This window comes from Carettochelys insculpta, chromosome 1, assembly GCF_033958435.1.
Source record: "Carettochelys insculpta isolate YL-2023 chromosome 1, ASM3395843v1, whole genome shotgun sequence".
Lineage (NCBI taxonomy): Eukaryota > Metazoa > Chordata > Testudines > Carettochelyidae > Carettochelys > Carettochelys insculpta.
In genome coordinates this window covers 272,722,932-272,738,911 of record NC_134137.1, presented here as the reverse complement: position 1 = coordinate 272,738,911, position 15,980 = coordinate 272,722,932, and the positions used below count along the sequence as shown (strand labels likewise).

The 15,980-nt window shown below is 41.9% G+C and overlaps 1 protein-coding gene across 1 annotated transcript in view; it reads left to right on the top strand.

Moving 5' to 3' along the window:
- Window positions 1-15,980, top strand: part of IGF1 (insulin like growth factor 1) — an 81,921-nt gene that overhangs the window by 46,840 nt on the left and 19,101 nt on the right. The window lies entirely within an intron of this gene.

Below are 15,980 nucleotides of genomic sequence, written 5' to 3'. Positions count from 1 at the left end.
CTCTAATAACCATGTACTCTACTGAAAAGCTTCACTTTTCCTTTTAGCTCAAACGAGTTTAACAAGAGCATCATAACCTCAAAGGAATGTTTTTCTTTCAAGGTTACTCTTTTACATGCCAAGAACATAAATCTAATAAATAAAAAGAGGGTTGGCGGGAAGATAGTGATGTGGTTAAGGCACTATCCTGGGCCTTGGAAGGTGTAAGTATGGTTGCTGGCACTAACAGTCTTTGCTTAGGCAAACAACTTAGAGGCTAGATGCTGCCACCACTACTTATGCTGAGACTCTATGACAAGCTTTCCATGCTTGAAGTAAGGTACTAGTTAACATGAGAAGGGGTGAACAAATATAACTGTTAATCAGTGGTTTGAGCTTTGGTCTGCTAAACCTGGGGTTGTGCGTTCAATCCTTGAGGAGGCCATTTAGGGATTGGGGCAAATAGATGGGAGGGATGGTGCTTGGTCCTGCCAAGGGGGCAGAGGACTGGACTAGATGACCTCCCAAGGTCCCTTCCAGTTCTAGGAGATGTGTATCTCCAATTATATCTAACATCTTTGTTATGGTTTATTAAAAGAAGCTCAGGAGATTCTTGATATGGACTTTAGTCAGGCTGCAACTTTATGGTACAGCTGTCTAGGACTATGTGGCTGATAAAGTGTACAGTGCAGGCAAATCCATGTTTATTCAAATCATTACCTGGGTCTTCCACCAGCCCCCTTTCATTTTCCAGTCAGTTCTCCCCAGCCATCCCCTGGCTAGGCCTTACCATCCAACGCAGGGGAGGAAGGAGCTGGCTCTAACTGTACCAATCATAGGAGTCTCCAGCCTTCCCTACCCCATTCTACTCCTTTATCCAGCACCTCATTTTGAATCCTTTACCAGGCCATTTATCTGTCCATTGGATACCTTCCCTGTGGAGTACCTGCACTGGACATACACCACAATAAGGGGCCAGCAATTTGCTTGACTGCCTGACCCCAACCCATCCGGGTTCCCAGACATCTCCCAATGGCATCTTTTATAGTAGCCCCAATAGGTGAATCCCTATGCTTCCTGAAGAATCTGTTGTCCCTTGCACCATACCGTTATCATTAAGGGTGCCATCAGCTAGGTTGTTCATGACCCAGTACTATAACACCCGCCCTCCATGGCAGGCAATATAGGAGACCAGCATTCTGGACCCTTAAATTGAAAGAACTCATTAAAAAAACTTCTTGGTGCCCAGAGCAGCTCAGAATCTCCATTCCATCAACTACCTCATATGCCAAGGTTCCATAGAATCTGCAGTATCTGCTTGGGTTCATTGCTAACTCCTGGTGCAAGCTCACAAAATCTGTCTCTCTGGAGATGAGACAAGACAGCTGCTGTGCTATTACCCATGCCTGGCACATGCTTGAAAGAAAACAGAGGCTGAGGTTGAACATTGTAGAACAAACACCTGCATCAACTTCATAGCCCTGTGCAACATGGAAGTTTGGTGAATGATAACCTGTATCACTGCTGCATCATCATCCCAGAAGCGCACCTTTAACCAGCCAGCTCAAATCCCCCATAACCAGTGCAACTAAAATGGGAACACAGTCGAGGAAAGTTACATCATGAACAATCCCATTTTGCAGCCAGATGGCAGGTCATTTCTGGGCACACTACGGCTACGTCTACACGTGCAGCCAACATTGAAATAGCTTATTTCGATGTTGCGACATCGAAATAGTCTATTTCGATGAATAATGTCTACACGTCCTCCAGGGCCAGCAAAATCGATGTTCAACTTCGACGTTGCTCAGCCCAACATCGAAATAGGCGCAGCGAGGGAACGTCTACACGTCAAAGTAGTACACATCGAAATAGGGATGCCAGGCACAGCTGCAGACAGGGTCACAGGGCGGACTCAACAGCAAGCCGCTCCCTTAAAGGGCCCCTCCCAGACACAGTTGCACTAAACAACACAAGATACACAGAGCTGACAACTGGTTGCAGACCCTGTGCCTGCAGCATAGATCCCCAGCTGCTGCAGAAGCAGCCAGAAGCCCTGGGCTAAGGGCTGCTGCCCACGGTGACCATAGAGCCCCGCAGGGGCTGGAGAGAGAGCATCTCTCAACCCCCCAGCTGATGGCTGCCATGGAGGACCCAGCAATTTCAACGTTGCGGGACGCGGATCGTCTACACGGTCCCTACTTCGACGTTGAAAGTCGAAGTAGGGCGCTATTCCTATCTCCTCATGAGGTTAGCGACTTCGACGTCTCGCCGCCTAACGTCGAAGTTAACTTCGAAAGAGCGCCCGACGCGTGTAGACGCGACGGGCGCTATTTCGAAGTTGGTGCCGCTACTTCGAAGTAGCGTGCACGTGTAGACGCAGCTTACATGTCTTAAGAAAAACACCCCAAAAACCTGTGCCCTCTGCCACATGTGAATGGATTTTCAACCACCTTGTAATAATCATTCCTCCCCCCACCATGATATCCCATTAAATTGACTCAGAAAACATTTCCAAGCCTTCAAGTCTTCCTTCATCTCTCTAGTGACTCCTACGTAATGGTGTGGCCTGGATATGCTGGCTGTTGCCACTGCCATCTGGACACAAAATGCCCACCCCAGGGCAACAACCATGCAGACAAAGGTCAAATACCTCAAAAGAGACTGCAGGCAAGGTTTTTGGTTTGGGTTGGGTTGGGTTGGGTTTTCAGCTCCTACAGCTCTCCTAAGCAATCCCAATAGCTCCTGAAGCTTACCATGAAGGCCCATGACACACCCTCCGATGTATCCAGCTCAATCCCCAGCCAGGTCAATGCATTAGAAGGGCCATCTGGTTTTTCTTCTGCTGGGGGTATCTCAACTGTTTAGCCAGGACATGAAATGTGTCTAAGAGGTGAACATGATCATCTGGCCCACCTTGTTCTGCAAACAAAAAATCATCCAAATAACATACTACTTGGCACAGTCCCACTGCTATCCCTCTGAAAAAGAAACCCAAAATGTCAAAATCCAATGGATGCAGTTAAAAAAGCAGACATGATGTCACACTTAGCCATTGGTGTCTCCTGGCTATAAGCCCTAACCCTATGAACTGCTTTGTCAATGGAGGAATAACACATGCCACATAGCACTGGGTCTGTTTCATCATTAACAGAGCCACCTTATGGATATGTCAGGTTATGAATTAATTGGTACATCCCCAGAGTCTTCCTGGAGACAAAAGCAGGGGGAAATCCAAAAGCATTCTATAGGTATTTGGTCAAAGGACCCAGCCACCCTCCCCTCTTTTAATTCTTGTCTTAAGCAATATGTCCTATTCCAATTACTGACTTTAAATTTTTTGACATCACGACTCCTACTCCTCACAAAGGAGATCCAAAATCCTGTGGTAAACTCCTCCCACTAATATGCCTCATCTGCCTGTTTGGGTTATCCCACTAGAGAGCCCTTAAATACTCTGTCCTAACTGGTGGTGGTTCTCGTGCCATGCACAGCTCATCCCCCACCTCAGCTTGTGTCCTGTGTCCCAGATCCTGTTCCAACTGAGTTAAACCTGTGGTTGGCACATGGGCTCCCCACAGTGCTATTTCCTCCTTGTGGTCACCCCTTTACTGTTCTGGCAAGATCAGATTGAATGGGTCCCCTAACACACCTGAATTTATAAGTGATGCAAAAACAACCACTATCATTAAATGCACAGAAAATATTAATATATGATTCAGGCCCCTGTGGTATGAACAAGCCACTGTCTATGAACTCCCGGCCACCTTGGAGTCTTCCAGCCTGACCTGGGCCCTGCAATGTCCTGGAAGTGGCCAGTAGGTCCATTACCCAGCTTGGGTAGGGGACATGTGCTTCTCTTGCCCTCACATGCTGCCCCCACAGCTCCCATTGGCTGGTTCCTAGGCGATAGCAGTGTGAAGCCAGTGCTCAGGGAGAGGTACCAATCAGAGCTCCATGGCCCCCTACTTATGAACTGAACCTGCTGATCACTTCTGCAGCACAGCACAGTGCCAGGACAGGTGGCAACTAGTCTGCCTTAGGCCTGCAGCATAGCCAGCCAGACTTTGAATGGCCCAGTCAGAAGTCCTGGTGGGAGCTGCCAGAGTTCCTTTTCAACAGGGTGTTCTGGTTGAAAACTGGACACCTCATCACCCTGTGGGTCTGCTATAGCTTCTTAGGCTTGGACTATTTATTACCCCACTAAGGCCATACCTGTCCTGCCAAGTTTGCTTACCCAAGAAGAGGTGGTGCCCAGACTCCACATCGCACTGAGTCCCCTGCAACAGCCATCCACCACCACACTGCCAGTCATCCCTTCAACATCTGTCTGTTACAGATGACACTCAACCCAGAACCAGCATTACCCCTCATCTCGTGCATTAAGTGGACGGGAACATCCTCATTCTGGGTAACATTGTACTCATTGGAACCCTTGATATGCTATGGAAACAGTCTTAGAAACAACCTCAATGACAACCTACCACACAACACCATTAGCACACCCAGCCTGACCGAATGCATGCATGGATGCTTCCCCTTGAACATCCTCATCCCTTGGTCCATGAGGCATCCTTGGATGATACAGAACATCAACCTGGGCTGCACCCTTGCCCGTCATGGTAACAGCCCCTTGCCCTTGCTGCAGTGCTCTTACTGTTATGTCCCCCTGAGCTCCATTCAGACTGTCCTGTGCTACATTTGCTTGTCCCCTTTCCTGTGAAGGTACGTTCCCTCCAGTAGTAACCTGCTCACAACAGTAAAATATTTAAACCTAATACCTCATAATTCTGCTTGCAACATGGCTATGACCTGTCAGTCACTGAGCAGTTTCATATGCTAATTCTCTGCCCGTTCTTCCCTGTTCTTGGGGTATGTGAGAATTATAGGCCCTTCTCCCCGCTCTCAGATTCCTGCATGAACTTGGAGCCAGGCTGCCTCACAGCACAGTCATTGTAAAACATTTTGACATATCTGGAGTGTGAAAGATGCTGAAGAAATAAATTCTATGATGTTAGTATACTAAAGCCCTTAAATCCTACTGTCCCTAACAAGATATTGACGCTAAAATGTGGAGATAAAACATCACAAGTATCATTTGTTATCTTCTATCATTCTTCAGAACACAGCTGAAAAGGACATCAAGGAGGACACCATGGCTAAAAACTTTATTATGTGGCTGAATTAGTACATTATTTTCTATTCTCAACTAATCTGCTTGTAGTTTTTTGCATCACCGTTTTCTCCCTTTCTTACATATAGATACTATATTTGCAATTTTCCGGTCATAGGGTACAAACCTTGGCTATTGGGTTTGAAACTTCATATGCCAGTTCCTTTAATATTCTTGGGTGGAGATTATCTAAGCCTCCCCAGTTCAGTGCTATTAAGCTGTTTGAGTTTGGCTTCCACCTTGGATGTGATCACTTCTATTTCCATATCCTCATTTCTTGTAGGCATTCTACCACTCTTTCCAAGTTCCTCAATACATTTCTTAAAATCTGAGACAAAGTATTTATTCAGGTGTTGAGCCATACCTACACTGTCTTTAGCTTCATCCCATCTTCAGTGCTTAACTATCCTACTTCTCTCCTTGTTTTCTTTCTAGTTATACACCTGGTATTTTGGTTGTAATGTCTTTTGCAAGCTCTGCTTGCCTTTTCACTTTCCTCCCCTACTTTCTGACCTCCAAGGGGTTGCTTTCCTTTCTGATCCATCCCTTCTGATATTCTTTATAGGCTTCCTGCTTTCTCTTAATAGCTTGTTTGAAATGCTTTTTCACCCTGCTTGGTCAGTAAACCTTTCCCACACATTTTCTCCCTTGCTTTAGATAGTCTCCCCAAATCTGCCTTCAAATAATTCAAAGCACTCTTCCAATTCAGGACTTTGAATTCATCAGTCCAGTCAGAGGCTCTTTCAGAGGTCCAGAGAGGTCCAGACCACTTTCTGTTTTTGAGGCCACTAGTCATAATACAGCAAGACATAATTTAATTTTTTTTTTAAATATAACAAATGCATTTCTAGCTTTTTTCTGTGCAAATGCACTAATTATTGAGGAACATGCATAAAAACACAAGGCAAAGGCCAAATGGCCCTTCTGCCCTCACCCTGATTGGCCCTGCCAGCCCACTTCCCTAAATAATTTCCTTAATTTTACAAATATTGCCATTTTGAAATCCAAGACCCAAGTTTCAGATTTATTTTTGTTGATTCTTCTGTTCAGTTTAAACTGAATTACCTCATGATCACTGGAACCACGGCTATTTTCTGCAACCAATTCTTTTATGAGATCCTTGGTACTTACCAACAGTACATCTAAAATAGTATCACCTTGTGTTGATTCAGTGATTATCTGTTAAAGAAATCTGTCCACTATCACACCCAGAAATACCCAGTTCCTACCATTATTAGTAACACCTGTCCTGCAATCTAGATCTGGGAAATTAAAGTCTCTCATAGTCAAGCAATTCTCAATATTTATTTTATTAAAAATATTAAAGAGCTCTCCATCCCTGTCTAAATTGCTTGGGGAGGGGGTCCATGTTTTACCTGGGTAGCTGAGGGCAGTGCCATCGGCATTACGACAGAAAACTGTTGTACAATACTTCCCTACTGTCAGAACAAATTCAGTTAGAAGAGGACATAGGGTAATGTTAATTTAACCTATTCTAACAAGAATAGGGAATATATTCTCATTATAGTTGGAAGAACACAATCCAAATGTCCTCAATGGAAGCTGCGCCATAGTATGCAACATTCTGTGAATTCAAATGTAATAATGATCTACTGGCTTCTGATAATCTTATCCTAGACCTTGATAAACCTGGCTATTTTCTTAGAAATGAATTTCTGTACAGCAAAGCATTTCTCTTGCCAAAGTATAATTTTTGGCAGTGTCTATCACTTTTCAGCACAGGAATCTGACCTAGGCTTGTAAACTGTGCTGTGTTGGCAAAGTTTTCACCCGCTGAAGAACTGTATTGGTCTAAGCAATACATCATACTGTTTCCCATTTTTGTAAGTTTAAGAATTCTAAAACTACACAATTTTCGCTGCATATCCCAGTGCAATAGCACCCCAGCCCATATCAGTCTTACACTTCACATCAGTGCAACTGCCTTTGGAAACTACCATGTGGAAAATAACGGCCTTATTGCATCTTTAGTAAACTTAATGGCCTCAAAACAGCAGCTCTGTGCAAAGGGCATAGTACAATGCAGCTATGTGCGACGATAAATTGTTACAAACTCTGTATTTTGGAAACAAGTGTAAAAGGGGTTATAGGGTTTCTTGGGTGGGGGGAAGGATAAGATTAAATAGCCAATGAAAAACATTTTTTGTTTTTGAAAGGAGATTCCTAGGGGATTAATATTACACTGTTCAGTTATGTGGTAGGTTGTCTAGTAAACAGTAAACAAAATTCAAAATGAACACAGACTGAAGACTTGCTGGAAGAAATAATTTCCTTCTGAATGGATTTAAGATACACTCTATTAATTTATGGTTTCCAGAGATGAAATACATTTGATTTTGTTTCTGTATGGATTTCTCCCTTCAAAACACAGTGATTTTTTTTTCTCATAAAGCCTAATTCATGAGTCTTTACATATTTAATCCTGCAAGGGGTATGGATTCGAGACCTCTTAAGTTCTCTTCCAGCCCAAAGTCTTTATGGCTGGGTCTACACTACAATGATCTTTTAAAAGAGGATCTTCCGGAAGATCTCTTCTGGAAGATCTTCATTCGAAAGAGCATGTCCACACACAAAAAAGCAGTTCAAAATAGCAATATGCTCTTTTGAAAGAGAGTGTCCACACAGCCCCGGCTCTTTTGAAAGAACAGGCCAGGGATCGAAAAATCTGGCACCATGAGGACCGCTCTTTTGAATAAAGGGTCCCCAGAGCAACTATACATATGTTTTTCTGAAAGAATCTTTTGGAAAAAGGCATTCTTCCTCATTTGGGAGAGAAAGGGGGCCTCCAGAAGAAGTGTCGCAGTCTTTCGAAAGGAATTTGAAAGAGCACATTTTATGTATGGACATTTCTCTTGTTCTTTCAGAAGAGGGCCTGATTTTCCAAAAGGACTTGCTAGTGTAGATGCGACCTATGATTTTAAGGTTCCTCAGGCAAAACTCTCAGTAAAATCATATGATACTGTATGTTAGGTATGACAAGCTGCATGTTACATTACTCTGCCATCTGAGTGCACGTGCTTTCTCAGCAGAACTCTTACCATTTGTAAAGAAAAATCCCTTTACAATGGATTGAGACTATAGCCTTTACTCCTTTGCACTCCGAATGCAATGGAACCAAGCAGAGGGTGCATACTATCTAGTGCTCTCAATATTTAAAAAATGCACAACTCTCATTCAGATTTTACTAGTACATGTTGATAAAACTTATTCTTTAGTCTCATATGTAAAAATTAGCCTTCAGAGCTAGGACACCTATTCACTGTGTATTTACAAATACAAATGTATGCTCACTGGGGTAAATATAAACAAAATCCGGATTTGGCTCACCATGACTATCTCTTCACTAGCCAAAAACTTTGAAATGGCCATGCAAATGGCCATTTCAAAGTTTACTAATGAAGCGCTGAAATACATATTCAGCGCCTCATTAGCATGTGGGCAGCCGCGGCACTTCAAAATTGACGCAGCTCGTCGCCATGCGGCTCGTCCAGACAGGGCTCCTTTTTGAAAGGACCCCATCTACTTCGAAGTCCCCTTATTCCTATGAGCAGATGGGAATAAGGGGATTTTGAAGTTGCCGGGGCCCTTTCGAAAAGGAGCCCCATCTGGATAAGCCGTGCGGCAGCGAGCTGCATCAATTTCGAAGTGCTGCGGCCACCTGCATGCTAATGAGACGCTGAATATGTATTTCAGCACTTCATTAGTAAACTTCGAAATGGCTATTTGCATGGCAATTTCAAAGTTTTTGGCTAGTGTAGACATGGCCAATAAAACATAAAAGCAAAATTGCAACTAAGTGTTCAGGCATTGCTTGCTAGATTTACATTTTAAGTCATTCCTAGTGTTAAGGAACTTTGACAACAGGCTTCAAAAGTTTAGCAAATCTTTCATACAATCATGAAAACACATATATCTCCTTTTGATTTAACATAGGTCTCTAGAGCTACGTCTACACGTGAAGCCTACATCGAAGTAGCTTATTTTGATGTAGCGACATCGAAATAGGCTATTTCGATGAATAAAGTCTACACGTCCTCCAGGGCTGGCAACGTCGATGTTCAACATCAACATTGCGCAGCACCACATCGAAATAGGTGCCGTGAGGGAACGTCTACACACCAAAGTAGCACACATCAAAATAGGGGTGCCAGGCACAGCTGCAGACAGGGTCACAGGGTGGACTCAACAGCAAGCCACTCCCTTAAAGGGCCCCTCCCAGACACAGTTGCACTAAACAACACAAGATCCACAGAGCCGACAACTGGTTGCAGACCCTGTGCATGCAGCATAGATCCCCAGCTGCAGCAGCTGCAGCCAGAAGCCCTGGGCTAAGGGCTGCTGCACACGGTGACCATAGAGCCCCACAGGGGCTGGAGAGAGAGCGTCTCTCAACCCCTCAGCTGATGGCCACCATGGCGGACCCCGCTATTGCAATGTTGCGGGACGCGGATCGTCTACACGGTCCCTACTTCGACGTTGAACGTCGAAGTAGGGCGCTATTCCTATCCCCTCATGGAGTTAGCGGCTTCGACGTCTTGCCACCTAACATCGATGTTAACATCGAAATAGCACCCAACACATGTAGCCGTGATGGGCGCTATTTCGAAGTTGGTGCCGCTACTTCGAAGTAGCGTGCACGTGTAGACACGGCTTAGATTTCCCACTCGTGACTGGAAACCCTAAAAAAAATCCATAGAAGTAAACTCATGCAAAAGTAAACTCATAGGAACAGTTAACTCATCAAAACTTCTGGGGGCAAATTTGTGTCAGCATATAGAACCTTATTTGTGACAATGTCATATTCTCAAAATCACATGCAGGGAGACAAATAGTGGAAGACACACAGGCATATGAAAAGTCCAATAGGGGAGAAGAAACCAAGATCAGGAGCAATAGGACAACCGCCCCCACTGAGAACAGCAAATGGTCCTCCTAACAGTCAAGATTTTCAAATGTGATTTTGGGCACCTTATTGATTAGGTGGCCAATGTCAAACACTCAAAATCAGAGCCCTCATAATCACAGGTCGCATTTAAACCACTGGCTTTGTAGATCACATGATATTAAGCTTGCATTTCACATGTGCCTATCATGCTTAAAGCTAAGCATTTGCTTAAACAGTTTCCTAAATTGGAATGGTCTCTTGAATCAGGGCATAAATGTCATTCTCATTTTTGGCTCCAGCAATGACACCTTATTTATGACAGCAAAATGTAAAGATTTGTGTAATGATTCTGGTCCAGGTCATGCCACAGTTCCTTCCAGAGCCCATGTAGAAGTAAGTCAGCTCTGTGTTTATTGTGGACTATTTTTCATGAAATTTCTCAATATTAATACTACAAAGGCAGCTTCTTATTCTCAGAGAAGGTCTAGGTGGCATGATGGTTAAACTCTCCATAGCTGTCTACACTAGAGCTCCCAACATTGCTAGTACAGGTACAGCTGATTGGTGGTCTCAACATTGAGAAATTTAATACAAAAAATAGAGAGCCTAGCACAGAGAAAGCCCTACTGAATTACTTCACGGCCACACATTGTTTAAAGGGAAGTGTTATTCTTAAAAAAGCCAGCTGTTTAACCATTGGCATTCTATAACTTGGCTTATTGTCAAGAAACATCCAAATGTTTGCTACTGTAGATTATCTGGTAGCCAAAAATTCTATTAAGTAAACTTTGACCTGCATGATATGAAACTTCTTTGGAAGTAACAGCTGACAAAGAAGAAACAAACCACCAAGGACATCAGTATGCATCAGCACAGAAGAATTCCTGGGACTGTTACATGTCCAAAGGCAAGTTGAGCAATAGAAGGCACTGTTTGATGGCAGCCAGAAAGCCGTTTAGAAGTTGAGTCAGAAGGAAAGGGAAGAATTGTGTGGGTGAGCAGGACTGGAGAGGTCATACTGACGTATCGGGATCAATAAGTATATTTAGGTAATCCTAGCTTTTAGGTAACAGATTACAATATCATCAAGGAAAGGTTATGGAGCTCGTCCCCTTAAATAAACTCCCTTTCTTTTTATTATACAATTTCTTGTGAATCTGACTACAGATGTTGCCTGTGCTGACCAACTGGCCTTTTTAAAAGTTTTCTCCTACTGTTCACTCAGGCCAGGCCTGATTCAGGAAAGCACTTTAGGAAACCTCTAAAGCACATGCTTACCTTTAACGAGATTTCAATGGGACTTAGGCAAGTGCTTGAAGTTCAGTGCATGTTTTAGCACTTTCCTGAATAGGAGCCAGACAGCCTGATCCTGTAGCCCTTTTTCTGTAAGAGCTCTTTGCAGGTCTACAATGGAGTTGTTATCTGACTGTAATTGTTACTGGGGCTTTGTCTGGGACAATAAGTCTTATTGTATACCGCACCACTTGATATAAGGGGATACAGTCAGCTTAATATCATGGTTTTGTCTGTGAGGTTTCTTTTTTCTAATACTGATTGTTGTCACAGGAAACACCTGAAATTATTTATAACTAAGAGGCTAGAAAAAGGATCTATTTACTTCTGCTCACTTCCTTTGTGTCTTTGATAGCAATTTTGGACAAAAATACAAAACAACTTAAGCATTGTGATGCTCTGCATTGTAGCACCTAAATTTTAGGCACCTAAACAATAAGCTGAACAACACTTCGCACACCACGCCTGAGTTATCAATCTAGGCTCTCTGCACAAATATTTGGGAAGAGCTAAGCTAAGCACCTTAGAATGAGGTACACAAAAGTCAGCACACTATGTGGGGGCCTGAAACAACCTCTTAAACTCAATTTCTGAAACTGATTAGCTATCAAATTAACCTTTCTGCTTTAACCAGCAGCATAGATGGTGTGCTTTAAATGTATGAATGTTCCTTAAAGATTGTGTGTCCTTCCCTCTACATTTATTATTATTACATTTATTATTCAGTGCTTACAAGTAGTTGCAATATAATAATTAATTCCTAGTACTACTACTAAAAACAATCATTTGGAATTACATAATTGCACAAGCTCACACAGTAACTTAGTAACAGAACCAAGAACAAAACCTACAAGCCTCAGTTCCAATGCCTTTACTTTACCCAACTCTCCTTCCCAGATAGCTCTGAAATATATGTTTTCTATTTACATATGGAGCAGATCCTGATTTCTTAAATCCAGTTAAATCAGTCGCATTGTTAAACATTTGAGCAGGCAGCTAGAATTCCTTCACTGGTCAAGCAGGCATGCAATCAAATGGGCTTCCTGAAGATGATTAAGTATCATACTAAAAAGTAAGATGAGGAGTCTATTAGCTATAGTATGTCTGGGCTTTCCCTTTTCTGTGCTTGACAAGATTAATGCATAAAAAGAAACGTCAGCTCAAATGGGTGGCTCTAGGAAAAACTAATAAAATAAAAGCATATTCCATACAAATACAGAATGTGCCTAACACACCGGCACCAGTCCAGTAGAATCACTTAAATGTACAAACTCATTTCTGGTTTGTTTATTCACACCAAAATTAAATGTTAACTGTAATACACTTCTATATAGTTTGGAAGTTTTCAAGCATTTTAAATTTTTGTTGAATTTAATTATTTCCCTTTTACCCTCTTCAAGTACAAACTCCTGAGAAATGTCAATTCAGTCAATAAACTCAGAGGGGTAGCCATGTTGGTCTGTAGCTTCACTAATAACAAGCAGTCCTGTGGCACCTCAGAGACTAACACATTTAGTAGGTCATGAGCTTTTGTGGATAAACCCCACTTCTTCAGATGAAAACTTTTTCATCTGAAGAGGTGGTTTTTCCCCATGACAATTCATGACCCAATAAATATGTTAGTCTCTAAAGTGCCATAGATCAGTCAACAGTTTTGCACAGGAAATGGCAAGAGCATTAGGAAAAAAAAGCCATTAATGAAAATCAGTCATATTGTTAGTGTAAGAAATGTTCTGACATGTCTGCGTAACAGCTAATTGGCTCTAGTAAAGAACTGGGGATACTTGATCTTCTAAGGAAAATTCGTAAGACACTGTCATTCACAAGATGCAGTTAGTGAAAGGGAACTTGATTGTATATGTCTAACCTGACTGATGATTTATAAGAGTATTTAAGAAGTGACTTCTTCTTGCTAGATGTGGCTACTTTTGATTGGTTCTCAAATTCCAATTACTAAACAATATGTCAGTGAATTTACTGTTCTGATCGTTTATTAGTAATTTAGTAGTGCCTAGAGGAACCATCAGGGATTAGTGCTGTCTAGGTACTGTAAAAACTCCTGTCAAGTGAAAAAGAAAGTTCTTGATAGCAAATTTTTATCACCTAAATTAAAACTATGCACACAGATTTGTGAAAATCAAAATCTGTGAACAGGAAATTTGTGAAGTGAAAAAGGGCTACATTTGATAAATACACTCGATTCTATGAATGATTCAATGGTCTGTGTCTGTAAGACTTGCACAGGCATGTTCAGAAACAGAATTTGACTTCAATTATTTAAATGGATAATCAGTAAGAGAGAACCTGAGACAGCTCCTAGTTCCAGTGAAGTGCCACTCAATTTTTTTATCCCTCTGCACTAAATTCTATGAAATAATTTATGGTGAGGAGACCAAGATAAATAGCTTTACAGTCAGGCATTGCATACCTCCCAGGCAGTAGCAGTCTTTGCTGGGTCAATATAATCTAGATAATCCCTTAAAAGAATTTTTATTTCTTTAGCTCTGCACATTTTTAAGACATTTCAGTGGTACACAAACACACCAAAAACAACCCCACAAATAAAATATTACTGTTATCTATTCCTGGCTTGCTGTCCTGTTTATGCTTATGAAACCAATAAGTTAGCAGAGAATGTACAGTATAGAGGTTCTCAGTGGATTACAATGTACTAAATAAGCATGTTTTTATTTTTCTCTAATTTATAATCCCTGGGAAAAGATGTTTTAAAAGCCCTATTGTTTAAGTTTACAGAGCTCACAGGGATAGTTAGTTCTTAGTTGACAGTATCCCTGGCTTAAAAGTTAGACATATTTTATCACTAAAAAAATCTTTTCTTTTATGGATGTACTGTGGTCTCAGGGACTCTTGATCAGTACTTGTTTTAATCACAAAGGAGTACAAACTGTACTGTTTTCCCAAAACTGTCATCTCCAGAGTATCTTTATGAATGTGCCTCCAGAATTTACTGCAAGAGTGAAAAAAAGCAAAATTTTCCCAAATAAAAACTAAATTCATCCACTGTGGGATGGTCCCCATCTTCACCCAGCTTGAGTGCCTCATCCATTCTTAAAATTCAGTCTCCTAAAGCACAATTTGAAGCCACCACTGGGTAATAGTAAAATTGCAGGTCCAGTAAAGAAACTCAATGCCCATGTCCTTGGCTGGTAACAGAGCAGAGGGAAAAGCATAAACCAGCTGAGAAATCAAAAAAGAGAATCAGAAAGAAGGAAGGCACACATCAGAAGGACTGAAAATAGAAGGAATTGTTTCAGGGATTTTTATAACACAATTGCTGGTCAGAGTTGGAGTAACACTGCAAAATATGTCCTGTGACCGTCAACTTGAGTTATTAGGTAAATTCATTTCTGCTGCACTGGTTCCCCTGTTGCATTCACCCTGGGTAAACACTAGTGTCATCAAGTTTTACTTTCGCAAACATTTAATGGGCAAACACTGCCTAGTTCACAGAGCACACACTTGTCACAACTGCTCAGTGACCGTACAGTGCAGTATGAAGCAAATAATATGCTATTCCAGCCCTGCTTCATACGTTATGCCAGAAGTGTGAAAAGTAACCAAAAAGTTACTTGAGTAAAATTACAGCTGCGTGTGGGTGGTGTACTTAAGTACAAGTCACTGGTGCCCCGCTGGAAAACTACTTGAGTAAAAGCACACACGTCATGTCTTGATTGTACTCAAGTATCCAGAAGTGCACGCTCTGCACTTTGACTCAAGTAACTTTTAGGGTACTTTTTCTACCTCTGCATTATGCCATAACTATACAATGCTAGGCAGCAGTAAACAGCATTCCCGCTCTCACTCTGCACCTTAATGCTTATTGCTTTAACAGCACTTTACTGATTACCGCTGACTCAACCTGAGTTTCTACTGTGTAGTGTTTTCTAATTAAACAACACCTTATGGTCTGTTGGTATTCACTATATTTTTCCCATTTACTCTTAATTTTAGTGTAACATGCAGGGTTAATGAAGCTTATTGTTTAAAATGTTAGGAAATGGTAGCTTAACAGCATTATCCATTATTGAAAAGAAACTGTTATCTCACTGTAAAAAAGGGAATAAAAACATCCAGTGGAATTCTAAATGAGTTACCTATCTAAATTTGGCTGGGTCTCCACTTGCCACAGAAGATGAATGCTTAGGTTCGATATTTTTGAGTGCCATTTCGCACATGCATGAAACAGCACATTTCCCTGGAACTCCTGGTGAGATGCAAGGATTAAGGAAGGCTGACGGGAGGAACTCTCCTGTTGGCATCCTGCAGTGAGGACAGAGACAAGTATCTATGCTTGTAAAATTGATTTTTGGTACACAGTTGGCATACCTGAAATTGTGTAGCAGCCATCGACGTTCAAGGTAAGTGTAGTCCCAGTGTCAGTTAGGGAATGGAATGAATAATCAAACCATCATGGTAAACACCTAGAAAATGAAAAGGTAAGTACTAGTCAACATGAGTTTGTCAAGAACAAATGATTTCAAACCAACATAAGGCCACATCTACATGGGCAGCTTCTGTTGACAAAACTGGACTTTTGCCAACAAAGCTTGCCAAGCAGCTACTTGGTTAAAGAGCTCTGTTGAGAGTTTGTCAACAAAACTCAGCTGT